Here is a 22,586-nt window from a genome sequence, read left to right as displayed (position 1 = left end):
TTAAATATGTGACTTCTTCCATCATAAGAAAATAATATAATCAGCACACGCGCTTAGAACTTAGAGACGGAGAAGAAACATAACCCATAATTCCACAGCACAACACACGGCCCGCCCCCCCATCCCACAGAGCAACTGTCCTCTCCTCATCTATCTTCCACTGAGGAACTGGGAAGCACAGCAGGAGACGGGTGTTCAGACAGACAGACAGACAGACAAACGACAGATCGAGTCAGCCACCTGGGCACCTGGGAATGTTGTCTTCCTACGTCCTTCCCCACGAGCATGCTTATTCCGGAATTGCTATCACCCTTGAACAGTCCGTCGTCGGCCCCTGGCACTTCTGATTTATATCACAGGCATTTTTCTGAGTTGTTACACACAAAGGGTACCCCTCCTCCTTGTTCCAGGGCATTTTGAGTCAACTGTTTATTTTGAATAAACAGTTAATAACTGAATAATTACTAATAATTATCAATCAATAATTATCAGTCAAATATAATCAATAATTATCAATAACTGAATTGAATAATTGTAGATTCACACACAGTTATAAGAAATCTACTAAGTAGATGGGGCGCCTGGGTGGTTCAGTCGGTTAAACGTCCGACTTCGGCTCAGGTCATGATCTCATGGTTCATGAGTTTGAGCCCGTGTAGGGCTCCGTGCTGACAGCTCAGAGCCTGGAGCCTGCTTCAGATTCTGTGTCTCCCTCTCTCTGCCCCTCCCCTGCTTGTGCACTCTCTCTCTCTCTCTCAAAAATAAACAAACATTAAAAAAGAATTTAAAGAAGAAAAAGAGAAAAAAAAAGGTTTCAATCCCATCAGGATCCCTCATGCTGCTCTTTGTAGCCACGCCCACTCCCTCCTCCCCTCTCCCACACCCTCCCTAATCCCTGCCAACCAAGAGTCTGTTTTCCATCATTATAATTTTATCTTTTTGGAAATGTTATATACTCAGGGTCAGATGGTACGTAACCTGGGGATAGGCTTTTATCACTGGAGATCTATCCAGCGTATCAATTGTCCGTTTCTCCCCTTTGCCAAGCACCTTTCCGTGCAATGGACCTACAGTTGAACTAGTCACCCACCATAGAACATCTGGGTCGCTTCCAGTTTGAGGCTTGGGGAAAAATTGCTAGGACAGGTTTTGACGTGAATTATAAGTGTTCATTTCTCTGTAATAAATGCCCAAGAGTGCCACTGTTGAGTCCTATGACAGTTGCGTGTTTAGAGTTTTAAGAAACTGCCCAACTTTTCCGAGGGGCCATACCGTTTCACATTCCCACCAACGCCACAGTCTTCTAGATTCTCAGCATCCTCATCAGCATGTGTTGTTGGGACTATTTTTTATTTTAGGCATTCTGATAGTGATACCTCATTGTGGTCTGAATTTGCATCTCCCTACCACCTAACGATGCAGAACATCTTTTTACGTGCTGATCTCCGTATCATCTCGGTGAAACGTCTGTTCGTTTTCTTCGGTCCATTTTTTCCCCCTTTGATTGCACGACCTCTATTTTTCTATCATCATGTTCCCACATTGTCTCCTCTGTCCTCAGTTCTGCTACCAAGCCCATCCACTGATTGCCTTATTTTGGCTATTGTATTTTTCAGTTCTACAATTGTCATTTGGTTCTTCTTGAAATCTTCCGCTTCTTTGCTGAGACTTTCTACTTTACCGTCTGCTTCAAGCATTCTTGCAATTGCTTGTTGAAGCATTCTTGTAATAGCAGCTTTAAAATCCTGGTCCTAAATCTGTGTCACCTCAGTGCTGGAGTCTGTTGATTGTCCTGTCTCGTTCAAGTTGAGATTTTCTTGGTTCTTGGCACGACAAGTGATTTTGTATTGAAACCTGAACATTTGAGGTACTATGGTATGAGACTCTGGGTCTTACCGAAACCTTCTCTGTTAGTGGGTTTTTGGACACATCTCTGGCCGGAGAAGGGGGTTAGAGCTGCTTCACTACTGCCAGGTAGGATAAAAGTTCAGGTTCCCCACTGGTCCTCTGTTGACACTGAGGTGGGGGAGAGGCTCTAATGACGGCTGGTCAAGGGTGGGAGCAGAAATGCCTCATGATTGCTTCCCATATGGCCTCCACTGACGCTGTGTATGGGAGGAAGTGGGGGGTGAAGTGGCCTTATTACCACTGGATGAGGGCAGAGCACAGGATCTCCATGTGGCCTCCACAGCTACCCCAGTTGAGGGGCCCTCATTACCACCTGGCTCCTGGCTCCCTACTTGGCCTTCTCCGATACTGCCCCCCCTAGTGGTGGGGGCTCATTATAGCCTCATGAGGGTCCAGGCTCCCCATTTGGCCCTTGCTGGCAAGGGCGGAGACGGACCACAGTTTTGCTGCGGTATCTGGCTGGCGTAGAGGGGTTAATGTCTACAGGTTTTCTGTCTTGCTAGGCTGCCTGTCTGTCCTTTGGTTAAACCTCTTTAGATTTTTGTTTTTAGGTTTAAACCTTTTAGATTTAGGTTTTTGTGGGGCTTTTCTGTCTGTGCCCATTGGTGTTTCCAGTTTCTGGCCTCTCCAACCCCAAGTCTGGGGTCAATGATGCAAACAAGACAACCCAAGGAGCTCACCGCTGTCATTCCTCAGGTCCCAAGGCTGCTAGCCTGTGTGCCTTCTTCTCTCCACCTTCCAGAGTCTTCTTCTGTGTGTATGATGCCCAATGTCCAGGGGTTTTAGTTGTACTTAACTGGAAGAATAGGAAAGGTGCTTTTACCCCACCTTGCTGGAAACACAAATCTCTACAAACGCTCTTCCCGGTTGGGATTTTTCCTCTTGCAACCAGGGTGGATCTTGGGTAAAGCCATGGTGGGTTATCTGACAGAAGACCCCTCCAGCTCCCGAGGTTCCTCAGGAAGGAGCTGGGCTCCAGTCCCCTCCGCAGCCAGGCGAGGCTCCCTCCGGTGACAGCCCCTTCCTCGTCTCCGGGCTTGACGGTGAGAGCACCGCACGTGCTCCGTGAGCGTAAAAACCAAACACCCACCAGAAGGTCCACTCTTAGTCTTGGCTACTTCTGCCTTTACTCTCCTGGGAGGAAAACGCGGAGCCATAGGGTTCCTCGTGCCAGGCCGACGAAAGGGATATTTTTAGATTTCCCTCTCCCACAGCTAAGCCTCAGCAATCTGGTCTTTTCCCTGCGGCCCGTATCGAAAACGCAGATGAATCCGTTTCAGAGCTGACAACTACATTCTGTAAAACTGTACATAAAACACAATCTCAATTGTGTTTAAAAAATACTAAAAAGGGAGGGGGGGGCGCTGGAAGAACACATTCCAAAGTGTGAATTCACGTCACTGTGGATCACAAAAGGATTTCTTTGAGCGGCTTCTTTCAGACTGGGTTACAATTTCCAAAGTTTCCATATGAACTTATCATGTGTATAAAATTAAAACTCAAAATTTTAAACCAAAAACAATCCTCTCCCCTCCAAGATAAACAAACCAGAAACTCTCCGAAGCCACCACAGGCTGCTTGTCTCCTTGTGGACCCGAGTGTATTCCTCGACGCCACGAGCTGTGCTCAGGACAGGACCGGGATGGGGTCACATGCAACGCAAACCGGCCCCAGGGCCTGGAGAGTGGACGTCGTGCCTCTCCCCTGGGCGCCTGAAGCTGCCCTCTTGCCCAGCCCCGAGGCCGACACCTCGGGGGGCACCGCCTCAGGGCGTCACTCTACAGATGTGACTGAAGATTCTCCCCGTGGAATGTACTCGGGGCTCCAGTCAGTGGCACGAGTCCTGTGCAGGAGCACTAAGGCCCGCGATAGTGCCACCAAAGGATCAAAAGACCAGTAAAACCCAGTCCTTCCAAGAATCAGTCACCCCGCCCGACCCCCCACCCCCACCCCCAGACTCGCCAGAGGAAGCCCTCTAGGACAGAGACAAAAGAATGGCCCATCATCCTGCGTGAGATGGCGCCGCAGCAAGATGGCCTGGAGCCCGGGCAGACGAGGGCCCACACGGGACATCTTCCCCGCTAGACACATCCTCGGCCCCGCCGCCACACCCCCTCTGTGGCCGTGGTGGGTGGCCTCCGTTTCAGCAGGCAACTTGGGTTGTGGCCTCCCTGGAAGGCTGCGGGCCCTGGGGGAAGCCAGATGGCCCCCCGGCTGGAAGTCTGGGACCCACCGCCAGGCCAGGGCAGGAGAGCAAATACAGCTAAGGGCCAGCTGGTGTACATCACGGGCAGGTACCCTCAGACACACCCAGACTCCCCCAGCAGACCGTCAGTGCCGCCGGGAGGCCGAAGGGCAATAGGGAAGCGGCACTCCCAGAATCCAGGGCAGAAGCAGCAAACCTTCTAAGAGTTGAAACCATCTTGAGATGGAACCATCGTGCAGGAAGCCACGCCCACCCCCAGAAATCCCCCGACAGCGTTCTCCACCGTCACTTCTCTCTTCGGATGCCTCCTTCTCTTTGCTATGGTAGCGTGTGGAAACCTGGCTCCCTGTCCCTCTGCTATCTGGAAACTTCCTCTCAAGCCCTCAACTTCCTCTCACAGAGGCAGAGCCACATGGGGACCCCTGTGCTCAGTAACAGCTGTGGAGAAACCACTGACGGCCAGTTGGGGGAGCAGGCCAGGCCACTGGCTGCGTCTTTATTTATAACTTCTTTTACTTCCAGTGTTAAGGCCCCGCAACTCCGACCAAAAAGGTCGAGAGAAAAATGAATGCCTTGACATTTTTTCCAAACATCCTCTCAAAGAGCTCTTGGCAAGGGAACTTGGTTTTGCTGAGAGCATGAGAATGTCTGCGGCCGCAGAGCCTTCCTTGGATGGGATCTATTTTTGTTTGGTGAGACAGCTGTGTTCTGCTAGGCTCAACACTTGGGACTATAAAGGAAAAACAAAACATGGAAATGGGGACAAAGAGCTGTGGCAAAATAAGAGTGGGTCTTGGGCCGTTCTGTTCCACGTCTGGTGGGCGGTGAGTGCCCCTGGCTGCCGCTCCCGGCCCCGACAGGGCGGGCCAGCACACCAGGTCAGCCCCTCTGCCTGATCTTTCCCTGCAAGCCTCTCCAGGAGGTTCTGTGTCTGAACTGAACACACACAAGCCACGCGCATCCACCCACGGGAGAGGCCGGGACTCCCTATAACCACGAGGAAGACCCAGAGCACGGCTTCGAGTCACACCGTCGGGGGCTGAGCCACGTTCGCCTCCCACTGTGGGTCCTGGGCACGCGACTGACACCTCCCCGCTCTCTGCACCTCTCCCGGAAAGTGGGGTTACGATCGGGGCCTGTGCCGAGCGATGCGTGTACGTGCATCGAGGCGCGTAGCACGGGCTACATGCGAGTTTGTTGTGCGTGTGGGTAGATGGTAAGCTCCTTAGGGACAAAGGTGCCCAACGGCCATGAGAGGACATCCACTAGGGAGGACACGGGGAGTCCTTCCAGCTGCTGCTCCCTGACACGGGGCTCGGATTCCAGAAGCGTCATCGTGACCTCCTCCCCCTGCAAAGGCCACCAAGTGCACTGCCAGGGAGCCGCTGGGCCCATTCGCTGGTCCAGGTGGCCCGGCAGCTGCAGAGCGGCCCTCGAAGGGGCTGGTGCAGCTGTCCAGTCGCAGCAGAAGGCAGGGCTAAGTGGCTCCTTCTCTCTCACAGCCTTGTGCATCCCTGACTACCGCCCTGTGACCCTGAAGCACCAGGCGTACAGAAAGGACACGGGAAGAAACAGGACGGTTTTCACCTGACCATTCTTAGAATCAGGACACACAGAAAGGAGGGGCTCGGGGCTGTAGCCCTTGCTCGCTTCCGTGTTTCCCCTCACCCACCCCTGCACACACCCTAAACTCCCTAGACCCCCTGCGGCCCCCTCCATGTTCCGTCCACATGCTCCCCACTCAGCCCGAGACCGCTGTGTGGGGACCCCCACCCCCCCGCCAGTCCACTCCTGTGCCCCTTGCCCACAGTGGCCAGCCTCACCTAATGTCACTGCAGGATGGGAAGGACACCTGGCCCCATCAATGGCCTCGCCAGAGGGGAGCCCACCGGCTTCAGCCCCACCCCCAAGACCAGCAGCCCCAGCTCCCCGCCAGGAAGTAGATTTTCCAAACGGACAGTGATTTACTCGAGGACAGAAATCACTTACGTATCCTTGTTTCCCCAATTCCTGGGGACATGGAAGTTTGCGCACAAAGTAGACACAAGAAGCTACACGTCGACTCGCACCCCTAACACAAAGGGGGTGGTACGCATGCGTTCTGAGGGTGCATCAGTGCGCCTGTGGGGCTGAGTGCTACCGCTCGTTCAACAGGCATCTGCTGAGCACCAGGCCCTGATCCGCAGCTGCTGCTGCTGGTGCCTGCTTCCTTCCTTCATCAGCTCAAAACCAGGTGTGGGGTGCATTCCAGGCCCCCTGGCCTGGACGCCACGGCTGCAAAAACGAAGAAGCCTGGGTCTGGGAGCCCAGCTGCTCCCGGGCCTGGCGCAGAGAGGGACCCGTCAAGAGAGCCCTAGCCAAGGAACAAACGAGGCTGGGATCCTTCCGCACACCGACCACCCGTCTTGCAGGCTGCAGAGTAATTTGCCAACATCTCTCAGTATCTTATTAGATTAGGGAACAAAACAGAAGCATCTTCTCTAGGGAATAAATGAGCCACAGACTCTGCACTCCATCTTTGATGAAATGCAGATTTCTCATGAAAAGAAAAGGCTTGGTTTTAAAAACACACAACAGAAATGAAAAAGGATAGGAATATGCAATCCACAGAAGGGGAAGAAAATCAGTGACCAAGGAAGATGAGAAAAAAACCTTTAGTCTCATTAGTAATCAGAGACGGTAATATTTTTATTTTTATCAATGGAGACATTTTTAAGAAACTGATGATACTGGGGTGCCCGGAGGGCTCAATCAGTTAAGCACCCGACTTGTAATTTCAACTCAGGTCATGATCTCATGGTTCGTGAGACTGAGCCCCACATCGGGCTCTGGGGTGACAGTGCAGAGCCTGCTTGGGATTCTCTTTATGCCTTTCTGTCCCTCCCTTGCTCTCTCTCTTTCTCTCTCAAAATAAATAAACTTTAAAAAATGAAAGGAAACCGATGATAACCACTCCCTGGTACGAGCTGGTGAGGACGTAAAGGTATAGAGCACATGCGGTCCACGCTGCACATGGGGGTACAACAGCCACTGGGTGGGAGAATTCTGCAGAAGCACCAAAAACCTTAGAATTCTGCATATCTTTTGACCAGCAATTCCATGTGCGCCTAGAACAGGGGCTCAGGAATGCCCACGGTTTTACTATCAGCAAGAGAAAACATAACTCGCTACATTGAAATTTTGAGAAAATAAAGAGGCTAACAGTCACAAAAGAGTGATTCGCCTGCCTTGAGGCAACTAGAAAATGGGATAAAATATATGAAATGATAGTATGTGGGCTCTGGACGACGGGCAGGGCAGGACTGTGGTCCCAGACGAGGCCAGCCCCCCAGCGGCCCCATGCGGGGGAAATGGGGCCCACCCACACTCTCCGTGGCCCTACACCTCGCCTCCCGGGCTGTGGGAGGGTCAGGTGACCTCAGGTGCCCCCATCTGGGGAGGAGGGGTGTCTGACACCCCCACCCCCCACCCACCCAGCAGACTCTGTCTGAAGAGGGTGGCCTCCCCCAGCATTCTCAGTATCCCCCCAGCCCCGCCGGGGGATGCTGGCCTTGTGGGAGTGGGGTGGGGGCCGCAGCCCGGCCCAGCCAGATCTTTCCTCTTCTCTACTACGGAGAGGGAGAAGAGGCCGCATAGACCATCCTTCGCTCAGCCCCACTGGCTGGCACAGGAGAGAGTGGGCCCTTGGGAGGGAGAGAGCACAGTGGCGGTAAGAGTGGCGGGATTCTGGGGCGCCTGGGTGGCTCAGTCAGTTAAGCGTGCGACTCGATTTTGGCTCAGGTCGCGATCTCCCGGTGCATGAGTTCGAGCCCTGCGTCGGGCTTCACACGGACTGTGCAGACCTGCTTGAGATTCTCAGTCTCTCCTCCTTTCTCTGCCCCTCCCCTGCTCATGTGCTCTCGCTCTCTCTCTCCCCCTCTCAAAATAAATACATTAATTAATTAAAAACAAACAAACAAAAAAGAATGGCAGGATTCAAATCCTGGCCCAGCACTCCCCTGCTGGACAAATTCTAACCGATGACTCAACCCCTCTGGGTCTGGCTTCCTCATCCGTGGAAGGTGACTAGAATGCCGGCTGTGTCGAGCTGAGGTCCGGAGTCAGGGAATGAGTCTGTGCAATGCTCACCCAGAGTCTGGCACGCAGTGGGGACTCAGTAAGCGACAGCTGTTCTTATGATGTGTCATTTTCTCCCCTCGTGTGTGTGCCAGCCCTGACCAGCCATGTGGTCCCCACGGAGATATACCCTGTACCTATTTGCCTCACTCCTCCACTGACGAACCTGGTCCTGTCTGGGAATTTCTGCCAGAGTTGCAGAATCTCTGGGGTCCAGAGACGGGAAGGTGCGCAGATGAACAAGGGAGAGGAGCCAGCGCTGGGACCCCCGTATGCACCAGACGCAGAGTCGGCGTGGTGGGGACAGCTGAGACGCTGGCCCCACCTGGCCCTGCCCCCACTGGGCCCGGCTCATCTGGCCCCTCCCCCACCTGGCCCTGCCTCCATCTAGCCCTGCTCTCTCGCACCCTGCGCCATCCACCCTGTGTCCTCCAGAGCCCCTGTCAGTGACAGTGACAGCAGCAGCAGCAGCAGCATTAGCTGAGCATGTGCTGCGGACCGGGTGCTATGTCAAGTCCTCCAAGCACATGATTTTACTCATCATATGCCCGTTCCATAAGCCGGTCTTCAAGTGGTTCGGTAACTTCTACCTGCCGAAATCGTACCAGCTCAAGTGGTGGAGACAGCTCAGGTCAGCAAGGATCCTGCCACACTCCCTCCTGACACAGGCTCCAGGGCTCCTGCTGTCTGCACCTGAATCCCTCCCAAAGGAACCCCATGGTAGCTGTCTGAAGGAGCACCTGCTTCCCAGGGGACAGGGCTACAAGGACAAAAGGAGGTCCCTGTCCCTCCCAGAGTGCCGCTGCTTTCCTGGGCAGGAAGAGGACAGATTCCAGACAGATTAGCCTGTGGCAATCCCCCTGTGGACACTGCCTGCTGAGGCGGCCGCTTATCTCGGGCTCCGGATGGGGGGGGGGGGCCGGCGGGCCGGCCTCCGTGCAGCTCACGAAGCTGGTGTTACCAGGAACCAGGCAACACAGAGGAACAGGGGCAATCCTGACCTGAGCATGCAGCTGTCAGACTTTCCCTGATGTTGGGAAGGGGTAGAGAGAGGACAGGGGTGAGGTCTGGAACGTTCTGTATTAGTCAGGGTTCCTTTTCCTGGACACACAGATTTGGAGACGGTATAAAAGCCACAGACAACCAAGGGCATCTAGATGTCCTGGCTGGTTTCCCTCAGCATCAGCCCTGGACACGGCCTCTGGGCACTGGCTGTGCTCCTCTGGTCTCTCCTGCCACCTGCAATCCTCCACACCCAGGAGGCCCAACTCCCCAACGCTGGATGGACCCCGGAGGGCCCACGGGGAAAGAGCGGGTAGTCCCACACCACTTTCTCCCCGAGGGCAGTGAGAAGGGCACAGGGATAGCCTGGCTGCAGGTGCAGGGGGTGGGGCAGGAGGAAAGGCCCCCAAAACTTCCGAGGCTGGGGTAGGAGACTCCATATCCCCCCCGAGTTTGGTTTTTAGCTCAACAAGCGGATTTCTCTTTCTCTTTCTCCAAGATCTGCTTTGCCAGGTGGAGTCCACTGAGCCAGATACCCAAGCTGAGCACCGGGGACAGCCGAGTCACAAGATTCTGGCTCCCCTGGTGTGGCGGTCATCAGTCGGGTGCCTGCCTCAGAGCCCCGGGGTGGTAAGTGCGGGTGCCGACCCCACCCCCTGGGCGGTAGGGGGCGAGCGCTCGGTCCAGCGACCCAAGGTGCAGAATCCAAGAGCTTTAGGCGGCCACGGAGCATTGAGCCAGCCCTCATTATCAGCTCGGAGGGCCAGCTTAAAGGATAGCCCAGTAATTGCAAGGTTTTTTGTAAATGTTAATTACGGTTGCCTTAATTAGCCCAGAACCCATTGATCTATGGATTATATTAGGTTTATAAGTGTAATTACCTTAACAGGCATATGGATTACAATTATGTTCCAATTAAACCCCAAGTGTATAGTGTATAAATCAGCAAGGGGGTCCTCCTAACTCTTCAGGGATGGGCGGTTAAAATGCTGGGGCTTTAAGGGCCTTATGCTGGGGCTGGTCCTTCACAGGCTCAGGGGCATTTGGGGGTTTGGAGCAAGGGGGAGAGGAGGTGCTCGCATGATCTCTGGCGTTTTCCAAAGGATGGTGGCCACACGTCCAGTCCGTGTAGGCCTGATTTAGAAATGATCGCCTCGGCGGTGAGGCAGGGACAGCAGGGCCCCAGGATTAAGAGCTGTGTCCAGCCTGGCCACTGGAGCCCCCCCTTTCTTCCCTCAAGATCTGGACACTCATCAGCTCGTTAATTATGACGCTCAGCCCCTCCAGACGGAGATGGTTTTCTCTCCTTATCTCTGGAGAGGGCTGATGAATATTATTAACCTACTTTCCGGGATGGGGAGCAGGGAGGCCACAGGGCCAGGTGGGCACAGAGGGCAGGGCCCCCTCTTCTGATAGGGCGATGAGTGCCCGGAACCCCCACCCGACAGCCTGGAAAATGGATGGTCGTAAGGCAGACAGCAAGGAAAGGTTCCAGAGGACAACCCGGCAGAGCAGGGAGACAGAACAGGAAGTGCCTGCAGTAGGGGGCGGGGTGAGGTATGAAGTGTCCTGCGGGGTCCCTCCTACAACTTGCAAGACCGCAGAGCGGGTCGCCGGGGCTCGGCACCCTCTGGATGTCCCAGCACAAGCCCCGGCTCCGAGGGGAGATTGGCAGCTCAGCAAGCGGCCAGAGGTGGGAGCCCGGGGCTGGGCCACACTGCTCGTTAAGGAGGCCCACCAGGGGACCCCACTGGGTCCCTCACATCTGTGGACTTTCTTCCCGCGGAGGCCAGGCCAGCCAGGCAGGAACCACCAGCATCAGAACCTCAGAAGGCTGGGGCTCACTTCTCCACCCTGGCAAAGGTGGCCGCCCCCACCCACTTTGGCTCTTGCGGATCTGAATCTCCTACTCAGGACCGCATCCCATCAGCTGGACCTCACCTCCCTGAGATTGTGGGGGGAAGAGTCCCCTCCAGAACAAGCAACATGAGAGAACAGCCCATGGGGCGGCAAGGGCGGGGACAGGCTTCCACGAGGGCACTGGGATGTGGATGTCTGTCAATGGCCGAGTATGACTAAAAAAAGGGCTCAGAAAGGTAGGAGTCCAGAGCCCAAGGGGTGGTAGGCAGGCTTGGAATCTGGGCGGAGTTGGGGCAGTGGGAAGGCAGGTGAGCAGGGCTCCCCTCCTCTGGGGACGGGCCAGCTGGTCCTCGGTGCGACCTGCCTTCCCCCCTGCTTGGTCTCTGAGGCAGGTGGTTAATGAGGTGGGGAGGGGGGTGTGCTGTTGCCTCAGGAGCCCCAGGGGGCGGATGGGAGCTGATGCTGGTGGGCGTGGTAATGAAAACCAGCACCCTGGGAGACGGTGGTTCCTGTGGGCCCATTTTACAGATGGGTTAAGTACCAGTGGCGGCACAACAAGCAAGAGGACACAGAGAACTGAAGATTACAAGGTTATGCAGTGGTGGACGAGGATCTACACTCAGGCTATTGGGCTCCAGAGCTCGGCTCTAGATCCCACATAGACCAAGCTCCTCTTGGGGCACTGAGCTGGTCCCTTGCTGCTGAGGAAGGACGTCACCCCGGGGCACAGAGGTGATGGTAGGGCTGTGAGCACGCGACCCGGCTGTCTCAGACCTGTGCTGGCTGGGCCCCCCTTGCCGCCCTGGCTTCACTTCCCCCCGCAGCTGGCATTCCAGAGCCCCTTTTCCAGAGCCTCGGCCTGGAGGGGGAAGCAGGTCTGTCTTCTCCACAGTCAGTCAGTGTGGGGAGAAGTCACGTGCACACACCCCCGGTGCAGGAAGGAAGGGCCCTGGGCACATCAACATGCTGGGGCTGGGGCTGGGCCTTTACGCGGCGGCCTCCGCGTACTGCAGCCGAACCACCCCTATCAACAGACCGCACCATGCTCTCCCTGCACCTGCACGCAACGCCGGAAGTCTTGTGAACACACAAAAGCAGAGGCACCGTTGGAACGCGAGCACTACCAGGAGAGAGAGTGGGGGTGGGTCCTCTCTCCTCTCAGCACACAAAGGGCGGGAGACAGGGGTCAGGGCTCAAACAGACGAGACCAGGGTCATCCACGAGTCCCCTGCCCCACAGATGCCTGAGGCTGAGCCCACAAGACACAGATCGGGAAAGACGGTAAGAGACAACAGCAGTGACTGTGGACCAGGCTCCCTTGACCAGGAATGAGCTCCCCAGCACCAGAGGTGTTTAAGCCCCACTTGCAGGCATGAAGAAGAAGAGAGGAGTCCATCCAACCCCCCAGGCCCATGAGGGGCTGGGAGACGGGTCATCTGCCTTGCACGCCGAGGTCAGGACATCTGTACCACCCACTCCCTCGCGGCCAGCAATTACCATGCCAGACGCTTCACATGCACGCAACCTGATTGGATTTAATCCTCATAACGGCCCACAAAGAGGCCTTACCATCCCCACTCACACACGAGAAAAGCAAGCCTCAGAGAGTTTGTCTCTTGCCCCAAAGTGCCCCATCAGGCAGTGACCGGGTGGGGATTCAAACCCGAGCCTCTGACTCTGGACACCGGGCCCTGTGATGCAGCCAGAGGCTGGCCCCGCCTGGGAGACCATTCCGTGAAGGAAAGGCCCATTCCTGCAACTCACAGCACTGGGTGCGGCAGGAAGCCTTATCCCATGCCCCAATTAAGGGCAAAGGCTACCAAATGGTTTCTTCTGTGAGTTTCCAAGGTCTTACACATAAGCCTAAGACTGAAAAAAAAAAAGAGAGAAGAGAAGAGAAGAGAAGGAAAGGAAAGAAAGGAGAAGAAAAAAGAAAAGGAAAAAAAAGAAAAGAAAAGAAAAGAAAAAGAAAAGAAAAGCTGGCTTTCAGAAGGAAGGCTCAGAAACAGTCCCCCTTCTTTCCCTGATGCTTCTGAACCGAGCAGATAAGATTCACTCTTCAGATTCACTTTCATGTCCATGATACATTGCTGGAAATTGTTTTGTGGGAAAAAGCTAATTAGACTAGATTTTTTTTTTTATGTTTACTTATTTTTGAGAGAGAGAGAGAGAGAGAGAGACAGAGCATAAGCGGGGGAGGGCAGAGAGAGGGAGACACTGAAGCAGCCTCCAGGCTCCGAGCTGTCAGCACAGAGCCCGAGACAGGGCTCGAACTCACACACCGTGAGACACGACCTGAGCCGAGCTCGGACGCTTAACTGACTGAGCTACCCAGGCGCCCCTAGATTTTTATATTAGACTTAGTTTCCATTCAGGCCTAAATACAACAATCACCAGTACTATGTACAAGTTAAAAGAGGCCATGCGCTTAAAAATGCATATATTTATTCTAAACTGTCCCCCTTCTCCTGTTCTTTCCAGGTTAGGCAGCTTGGCCCGTGAGAAGGCCCCCGTGGAAGAGCCGGCCCCTCTGAGGCTCTGGCTGCGGGTCTGCGGGACAAGCTGTGCGGCTGATCTCAACCCCAGCCTGTCGCTCGGAGCTCAAGGCTCGGAGGCCCAACCATGGCTGGGGGCGCTCCACTTGGGCACCAAGGCAGGACGACCCACGGCCCCCAGCCCGGCTCCCACCCCCAACGCTCCACCAGCTGCTCGGGCCCCAGACCTGCGGTCTCCCCGAGTCCCCTCCCCTGCCCTCCCCATCCTGCCGGTCTCTGGCTCTGGACAGTTTCCAGACTCAACGATGAGATGCCTGTATGTACTTGTCTCGGTCAGTACTAGACAGACAGGCTGATGCTAATTATGACAAAGCACCACAAATGGGGTGGGGGGTGGGGGTTGTTAAAACAAAAGGAATTCATTCCCTCCCAGATCTGGAGGCCAGGAGTCTCCAAGGTGCTCCAAGCCCACACTCCCTCCACAGCTCCTGGGGAGGGTCCTTCCTTGTCTCTTCCAGCTTCTGGTGGCCCCAGGCCCTCCTTGCTCCTTGGCTTGTGGGCGCATCGCTCCGCCTCTGCCTCCGTCGACACGCGGGGGACTTCTCGCCATGTCTGTCTCTTCTCTTCTTGTTTTGCATTAAGGACCCCCCTGACTCCAGTATGGCCTCAACTTAACTAATTAAATTTGCAAAGACTCTTTCCAAATAAGGCCATGTTCACAGCGCTGCAAGCACCCTCACCAGCCTGGGTGGCCCTGCTCTGGGAAACTGTTTCTTCAGGAGGGAGACTATCAGCCCAGACCTTCCCCTCTGAGGCGATGCTGCGTCACCACGCACGGAGCCAGGGCAGGGGCCTCAGGGCCAAGGGCGGCTTTTCGTGCACTCAGCATGGGCCCCGGGGAGACCCAGAATGGAAACCTCCCCCAAGACACGGTGGGACGGAGGCTCACCCTTCGGCACGCTCAAACTTCCACCCAGCAGCCACCGGGGAGGGCGAGCTGCAGACTTTCCAGAACATCTCCTTCCTCCACAAAGACTTACATCCATAGAAATTATAAAATCACTAAGAGAATCTAAAGTCCAAACCACTGAAGTGCAAAATTGGAAACAGTTATTTTTTAACTTTTTTTTTAAACTTCATTTTAGTTATTTTAAGAGAGAGAGGGAGACAGAGCATGGGAGGGGCAGAGAGAGAGAGGGAGAGAGAGAATCCCAAGCAGGTTCCGCACTGTCAGCGCAGAGCCCGACACGGGACTTGATCTCAGGAACCCTGAGATCGTGACCTGAGCCGAAATCAAGAGTCAGTCACTTAACCAACTGAGCCACCCAAGTGCACCAGAAACAGTTTTAAAACAGGAAAAAAAAAGGCTTAAGGAAGCATATTTTTTCATCTGTAATGCTGAAGAGAAAGGAAATAACCTGAGTCTCTGTTACCGGGGGATGGGAGGAGTGAGCTAGACCGTCCCCGCCACGGAGGCACACATGGCTCCTGAAGAGCATGAGTTAGCCCCTCTACCATGGCCTTGGGGGGTGTCTGGGATGGGAAGGGAGAAAAGCAAGAAAACAATATGATTCCATTCTTTAAAGGATGTGTATGGGCCGGGGGGGGGGGGGGGGTGGTTTACACGATGGAGCAGAGAGAGGCTAAGTAGGTTGTTAACAGAGATTATTCTGGGATGGAGGTAGGGGTAGGAGAGATGAGAGGGAGCAGGTGTAGAAAATTTAAAGACCACAGTAAATACAACAATATGCGTGCTATAACGTCAAGTACAGTAAGTACAAACGTAGAACACAAAACTCTAACAACAGTATTATCTACACACTGATACAAACAAGGCGTAAACACGCAGAGGGACAAGGAAGGAGAATGGGAAGTGACACAGGGAGGGGCGTCTGGGGAAGGTGAGGCTGGAGGGCTGGGGGACACATAAGACCTGCACTTGCCACAGGCCACATGAAACCACATTATTTCTTGTTCAAGGTAGGGAGCGGGATGATCGAGCGTGGGTTCTAGGTCCTTCTGCTTCCCAGGGAAGACGGACTGGAGGTGGAGGTGGCGGTGGCAGGTGGGCAGATGGAGACACAGGACCAGCCAGCAGCCACTGCCCGTGGTGGTGTGACCGAGCTCCGGCCACGGGTGGGGGTGACTCAGTGACTGAGGAGGGTGACCGAAGGCCACGGTCCAGGTGAGCAGAGGGGACCATGTTTCAGTGACAGGCACGTCTAGTGTGGGGAGCCCTGGGTGGAAAGATCAGGGAGGTGGAATCCCGGGCTGGGGCACAGGAGCCTGGGGGTGGCCTCGGGGTCTGGAGGAGACACAGACCTCTTGCCAACGTGGGCGCCCGCAGGGCCCCAACTGGGCAAGGGCCCTTGCGTGCTGCAACACTCCTGCACCCGGTTTATTCTCAGCACCGCACAGCTCGGCTCTCAGAGGGCGTGGCTCTGAATCCTGCCCTGCCCACTTCGCTCTGGGACCCTGGGCAGCACCCCTCCCCGCGCAGAGCCGTGGTCGGTCTCCTGAACGCTCAAGCGAGGGCTCATTCTAATGACCAGAGGACAGCGGAGGCAATGTCTGCAGCCCACGTGCCTGGCCCACTGAGGGCTCAGGAAACGGAGCAGTGACTCCCATCGTCGTCACCAGCACCACCACACGCCCGGCTGCCGCGGCTGCTACATAACTGGGGACCAGGACCTCGCCCACCCGGTGCCCCATCCCTTGTCTGTAAGATGGGGGCGAAAGCCTCCCCTGGTTATGAGTCTTAAACGAGGGAATTCAGGAAAAAGTCCGCAGAAAGCAGCACCTACAGAAGTGTTCCCTCCCTGCCAGCCACTGTCACCACCATCTCCATTGGCATCGCCACTGTCACCATTGTCAACATCCACGCCAATGCAAAGGCCCACAGCCGTGGAAGAACAGGCCATCTTCTGACCATGAGGTGACAATGTGTCCACATCAAAAGCCATTTCTAAATGGAGGTGAAATTCACATCACATACAATTCACTATTTGCAAGTGTCACTTCAGGAGCGTTTGGTGTGTTCACAACATCAGGCACCCCCCCCCCGCCACGATCTACTTCCGGAACATTCCATCACCCCAAAGAAAACCTGTACCTATTTTTTTGTTTATTTATTTTTGAGAGAGAGAGTGAGTGAGCGAGCACAAGCAGGGAAGGGGCAGAGAGAGAGAGAGACACAGAATCCGAAGCAGGCTCCAGGCCCCGAGCGGTCAGCACAGAGCCCGATGCAAGGCTCGAGCCCACGAACCGTGAGATCATGGCCTGAGCCGAAGTCTGACGCTTAACGGACTGAGCCACCCAGGCACACCTGTTAAACAGTGACTCACCAATCCTGGCTCCCCTGCAGCCCCTGGCAATCACTAATCCACCTTCTATCTCCACAGCTTTGTCTATTTTGGACGTTTCTATAAATGGAACCGCGCAATATGTGGCTTTCTGCGTCTGGCTTCATGCACCTGTACCGTGTCCACAAGGACCAACGCGGTGCAGCCTGAAAGGGCCTCACTCTCTTTTATGGCTGAATAACATTCCATCGTACGGGTACGCCACGTTTTGTCTCCCATTCATCAGCTGATGGGCATCTGGGCTGTTTCCGCTCTGATATCATGAATAACGCTGCTCTGAATATTCGCGTACATGTTTTTGGTGAAACACATGTTTCCGATTCTTTCAAACCTCATTGTGTATTCATTAAACCTAATGTATTTTTTTTTTTTCTTAAAATGCCCCCTTTGCCCAACTTGTCTCAACTTCAAGCCTCAAAAAACCTGGATTCACTCTGATATGGAGGCTGGTGGACCAGAAAGACAAAGACGGCCCGGTAAACGGCGATGCCGACCCTGAGCCCGACTGTGTTCTTAGGTAAATAACTACCCTGAGGGTTGGGGCCACTGCTGGTCAGGTGTCCTGTCAGCCGCAGCCAGAGGCGTCCTGATGGGAGCAGAGGGTTATGACAGGGACCCAGGCCAGCAGCAGCAAGGAGTGCGTGTGGTGACTGACCTGAAATATTCAGGCAGGAGAACGGGAAGGCTCGGCAGCTGCAGGACACGACCGAGGAGGAATTTCGGATGGCTCCGGACTCCTCTGGGCAACTTCTCAGGCCCAAGTACGACCAAATAATTCAGCGTCTGATACTTGAGCTAAGAATACGAGCAAATACTTGGCAGGGGCCTCCCAGTGCCTGGCAGGGGCCTCGCACAGAACGCACCTCCGATAAATAAACGGGAGTGGCTGGGACCGCCATGGAAAGGCGGGACTGTGTGCAGCACCCGGCCCGGCTCCAGGCGCAGCGGGCACTAAAGTGACCCTGTCCCTTAGCGGCCATCCGAGGTCAGGAGAGGCTGGCAGTCCCGTGGCGCGTCCCTTCCAACCCACTCTGCTCTGAGAGGTGCCCCCTGTGGACGCTGCGCCCGCACGGAGTCCTACGCGTCCTAGACCTTCCCACCAGCTTGGCGGGTGGAGGGAGGACAGCCAGCCAGAGACACCCCAATTCCAAGCACACCCCTGACACACGTCTCCTCAGTGCCCCACGTCCTGCCTCCTCGTCCATCAGAGCTGTGACGACCACTGTCCATCGCTGGGCTTCCTGAGCCCCCGACGTCAGCAGAAGAGGCTGCATTTTCTCCCTGACGGAACTTCTCAAGATGACGACGTCAACCTTCGCGGTAAGACCCCAATTCCACCTGAGGATTTGTATTAATGTTCAGGAACACGTTTTTAACACGTCTCCTGTGCTTTCCGATGTTCTCACGTTCTTGAAAACCAGTACAAGGCCTCCGGAGGAGCACAGCCGGGGACGGATGTGGGGCTGCGAGATGGCCCCAAACAGGTGAACCGGCATAACGGCTTGTTTGGAGGCAGCAGTGATCACCTGTGGAGCTTCAGGGCTCGGGGCGGGGGGTGGGGGGGCAGGCGCGATTCTAACTACGGGACACGCATGATCATATACCCCTCATCCGGATGAGGATGTGGAGACACGCCTGCTCGGTCGCCTGCCCCAAGGGAGCCATCTCCCATCCCCCAGAACTTCCTGGGGCACAGAAGCCCCTCTTCCTCCAAAGGGCTGGGGGCCAGGCAGGGGCTGAGGGCCTCTTCCTGTCCTGTGTGTCGGGGGGACTACGGAGGGGCCACCCCTGGAGAAGCTCCGTCTTTGACTTGGCTCTAGGCACCGACATCCGTGGGGTGGGGGAAGACGGGATGAGGCCGGGGAGCCACAGTCCCCCGGGGAGCTGGCCCCAATGTGTGGCACATGGTGCACACGGATCGCACCTCCATGGGTGCCAGCAACCCAGGGGACCCAACTCCATGGGTGGGTCAAAACGTAGTCGGCCACCAAGTGCTGGTGTCTGTGCCAAGACGGCCACACCCTGACCAAAGGCTTGCTGGGCACCAGATGCGTTTACTTGTGAGGTCCTGTGAGGACGGCATCCTTCTCCCCACTTCAGAGATGACAACACTGAGGCCCGGCCCAGGCAGCCACAGCGCTGAAGCTTGTGCTCACAGCCCTGACCGCATCCTTCCCCTCACCCCGCACAACCTCGAGGTGGTGAGATATAAAAACACAAGCCGGGTCTCCTGCAGGCAGGGGCTGACAGCCCAGAGGTGAAATCAGGGCCCGTGAAATCAAGGCAGCCGTGTCAGCTTGAGCAGACCGGCCTGCCCGTGGTTAGCATCCCAAAGGGGTTCTGGGAGGTGGCTGGGCCCACCCAGCTCCCCAGACTCTGATGGTGGAATGAGGAGGGGGCTCCCCTTGCAAACAAAGATCAGTGGCCCCTGCAGGGTGTGAATCTGACTCGATTCAGGGTCATTTCTTGGATGTGTCCCAGCCTCTGCCAAGGTCAGGGCCCGTCCAGGGCACACAGAGAATCCGAGGACAGCTCCTCACACAGCCCCTTACCCTCAATGTCCCCCTCACACCTTCTCTGCACACAACCCCCTGAAGCCCAGCCCTGGCCCCTGGGGGCGAGGGCTGTGCCCCGTCTCCAGCTCGGCCCTCGGGCCTGCCTTCGTGTGTGCTCACCCACGTTTGGGCACCCAAGGCCTTATGGTGGGGCACTGACCTCCATTCTCAAGCGCTCGCTGTGAGTCATCCCATCTAACTGGGAGGTGGGCAGAACTGGAAGGGACCTCAAGAGACTCTCTATCCAACTCCCACCTCTTCTGGAGGCTCCGCAAGGGGCGGGTCCCGGCCAAGTCACAGCGGCCCCCTGTCCCGCACCACCCCGTCCTGCATCTGCCTTAACCCTTAAGTCTCATGGTGGAAGAAAACAGGGAGACGTTTCTGACCAGCAGGTTCTTCTGGTGCCTCTGGGAATCACAGCACGTCTTGTCTACGCAGCGGGCTTAGAGTCTCGGAGAGGGAGGCACGGGCCCAACGCCAGGACGTGTGATGCTGGGTGGGCCTCCTCCAAGGGCTGGGGGGGCAAAGCACCACTCTGGCCTCTGACTTGGTAGGTGGCGCCCTAGTTCCCGCCTCAACAGGGCCAGGGCCGGGGCTGTGGCTGCCTCTATAGGAGCTGGGCCCACTGGGAAAACAAAGACTCTTCTCCCTTCTTCTTGACTTGCCCTTCCCCAGCTCTTGTCGCTCTGGCAAACTCCCCGTCACCCTTCAGAACAGCGCTCAGGCTCCACCTTTCCAGGGAGACCCCATCCACCCTCTGGGCTCACTCTGCGTCTGTGGGCTCAGCCCCCATGCCATCCAGCCCGAGAGAGAGAAACTGCCTGTTCTTACACTGGCTCCCTGCCCCGTGGACCGAAGGTTTCTGCAAAGCCAGGTCTTAATGTTCCTCTGGCAGGAGCAACACTCAGGGAGTGTTTGCAGGGTGACTGAACAACCTCTGGTCAGAGAAGCATTGCTTCCCGCCACGGATGCCAGGATGACCCCTCACGGTTCCAGCCACCCACCCAGCAGACCCCCCCCCCCCTTAAAAGTCTGACCATGAGAGGGGCGCCTGGGTGGCTCAGCCGGTCAAGTGTCTGACTTCAGCTCAGGTCATGATCTCACACGGACAGCCTGGAGCCTGGAGCCCTGGATCCTGCTTCAGATGCTGTGTCTCCCTCTCTCTCTCTGCCTCTCCCTAGCTCGTGCATATGCACTTTCTCTGTCTCTCTCAAAATAAACAAACAAACAAACATTAAAAAAAAAAAAAGTCTGACCATGAGAAAGAACAATACATGTGGTATGATTCCCTTTACAGTAAGTTCCAGAACAGGCAATCTAATCTCTGCTTTGAGAGGTCATCAGGGTGGTGATTATCTCAGGGAACAAAGTGACTGGAAGAGACTCGGGGGCGGGGGGGGGGGGGGTTGGGGGGACTGGTCACGTTCTGCTTACACAGGTGTGTTCGCTTAATAAAAATTTGTTAAGCTTTTTACCTAAGTTCTGTACACTATTCTGTATGTTACATGTCAATAACAAGCTTTAAAAATCTAAAAAGAATCCTGACCTCCGTAAACGGAACCCTGGCACAGAGGCTAACAGTAGCCAGGGGTGCGTGGAGGCCGCTCACCCCACCCCCATTAGGGCGGCCAATGCTGCAACTCACGGGTGCCAGTTCCCTGCCCTTTGCCCCTGCTGCCCACACCGGTGAGGGCACAAGGCCACCCCGTGAGGGGGGTAAATCCAGGGCTGGCTGTGCCCCACCGGCCTGGGCAGGGGTGAGGCAGGGAGGAGAGGGACTCACAAACCCTCCCCCAGGATCTCCACGGCCACCTGCCAGTACACACTCATGGGACAGGTTTGTGGCCGTGGCCGCTGAAGCCCTCCTGTCACTCTCTGCCACGTGTCCTTCCCTCCGTGCCAGCAACTAGTCTGCTCCTGGTCTCCAGGGGCTCCGGGCCGGCAGCATGTGGGGTGGGGGGGGACACAATTCCTCCTACCCAGGGGTTGTAGAGAGGGGAGACAGGACGGGATGACAGGGCTTTCCCTGCACCCAGGGGACCAGGAGGAACATGCCTGACTCTGACCTTCTCTGTCGCTCAGGTCAGCCCGGGGTAGAGGGCAGGGGGGGCCTCCAGCCTGCCGTCCTGCTCTGGCTGGGCTGGCAGCCTCCCGAACAGGCTCCACCCCGGGGAAACTTGGCTGGGTCCCGGGGAGCTTGGCTGGGAGGCCAGGAGGCTGCAGTTCTGTGAGAGCACGACCACGTCCCAGGGACAGGAGCGCGCTCGGATGCGAGCGACTCTGAGTGCGATCTTAAATCCAAAGCCACGCTTCACGATTTCATTTAGTACAACTTTTTTTTTTTTTAAGAAACAGGCAAAACAAAACACTAACTGTGATTCCCTGTGGGAGGTGGGATTGTGGATTTTCCTCCTTGTGCTTTTCTGTATTTTCCTAAAAAGGTATGGATTTCTTTCACGATCAGAAAAATCCCATTAATTTTTTTAAAAAGAAAAAAAAGCCCACATTGGAGGCCTTATCAAAAACGTTTCCCCCCCCCCCCCCTCCAAGGATTAATGGAGTTCTTCCAGGTAAAAATGGCTTTTCCGTGTGCCGCTGCGGGTGCTCCGGCCCAGACAGGCCCCGCTAAACCCACCACACGGGAGATGAGAAACGCAAGATACACCCCAGCACGCGCTCAATACCAACAACTGAATTCGTGCTGTGAGCAGCTCTGGAACCCGAGATTTTCCATCTTGAGGGAAAGGCCCTGAGCCCAGAAAGACACCCTGTTCCCAGGCTCCTAAGTCTCGGCCTCCCTGGGGCATCTCTGCTTTGTCCCACTGGCACGATGGCTCCCAGATGGGGTGTGCAGCCCCAGGTGTGGGCGACACGGCCTCAGGCTGGCCTGTGCCGGCAGAGGGCGTCCAGGACAGATGGTACCTCCCTCCGGCCGTTCATGAACTCAGGTCACTGTGGGGCATCTCAGTCCCTCTCTCCAGTCCCTGCATACAGAGGCCAGAGAAGTTCAGGCAAGGCCAGAGCGGGCCTGATGTGGGAGGGCAGCTCCAATCTGTGAGATTCCATGAGAGTGGGAGCCCCC

General features: G+C 55.7%; 1 protein-coding gene across 4 annotated transcripts in view; it reads right to left on the bottom strand.

Annotated features, from left to right (window-relative positions):
• LHPP (phospholysine phosphohistidine inorganic pyrophosphate phosphatase) overlaps positions 1-22,586 on the bottom strand; it is a 118,968-nt gene that overhangs the window by 36,292 nt on the left and 60,090 nt on the right. The window lies entirely within an intron of this gene.

This window comes from Acinonyx jubatus, chromosome D2 (genome assembly GCF_027475565.1).
Source record: "Acinonyx jubatus isolate Ajub_Pintada_27869175 chromosome D2, VMU_Ajub_asm_v1.0, whole genome shotgun sequence".
Lineage (NCBI taxonomy): Eukaryota > Metazoa > Chordata > Mammalia > Carnivora > Felidae > Acinonyx > Acinonyx jubatus.
Note: the sequence above shows the minus strand (reverse complement) of the source record. Positions and strands in the feature narration are given on the sequence as shown.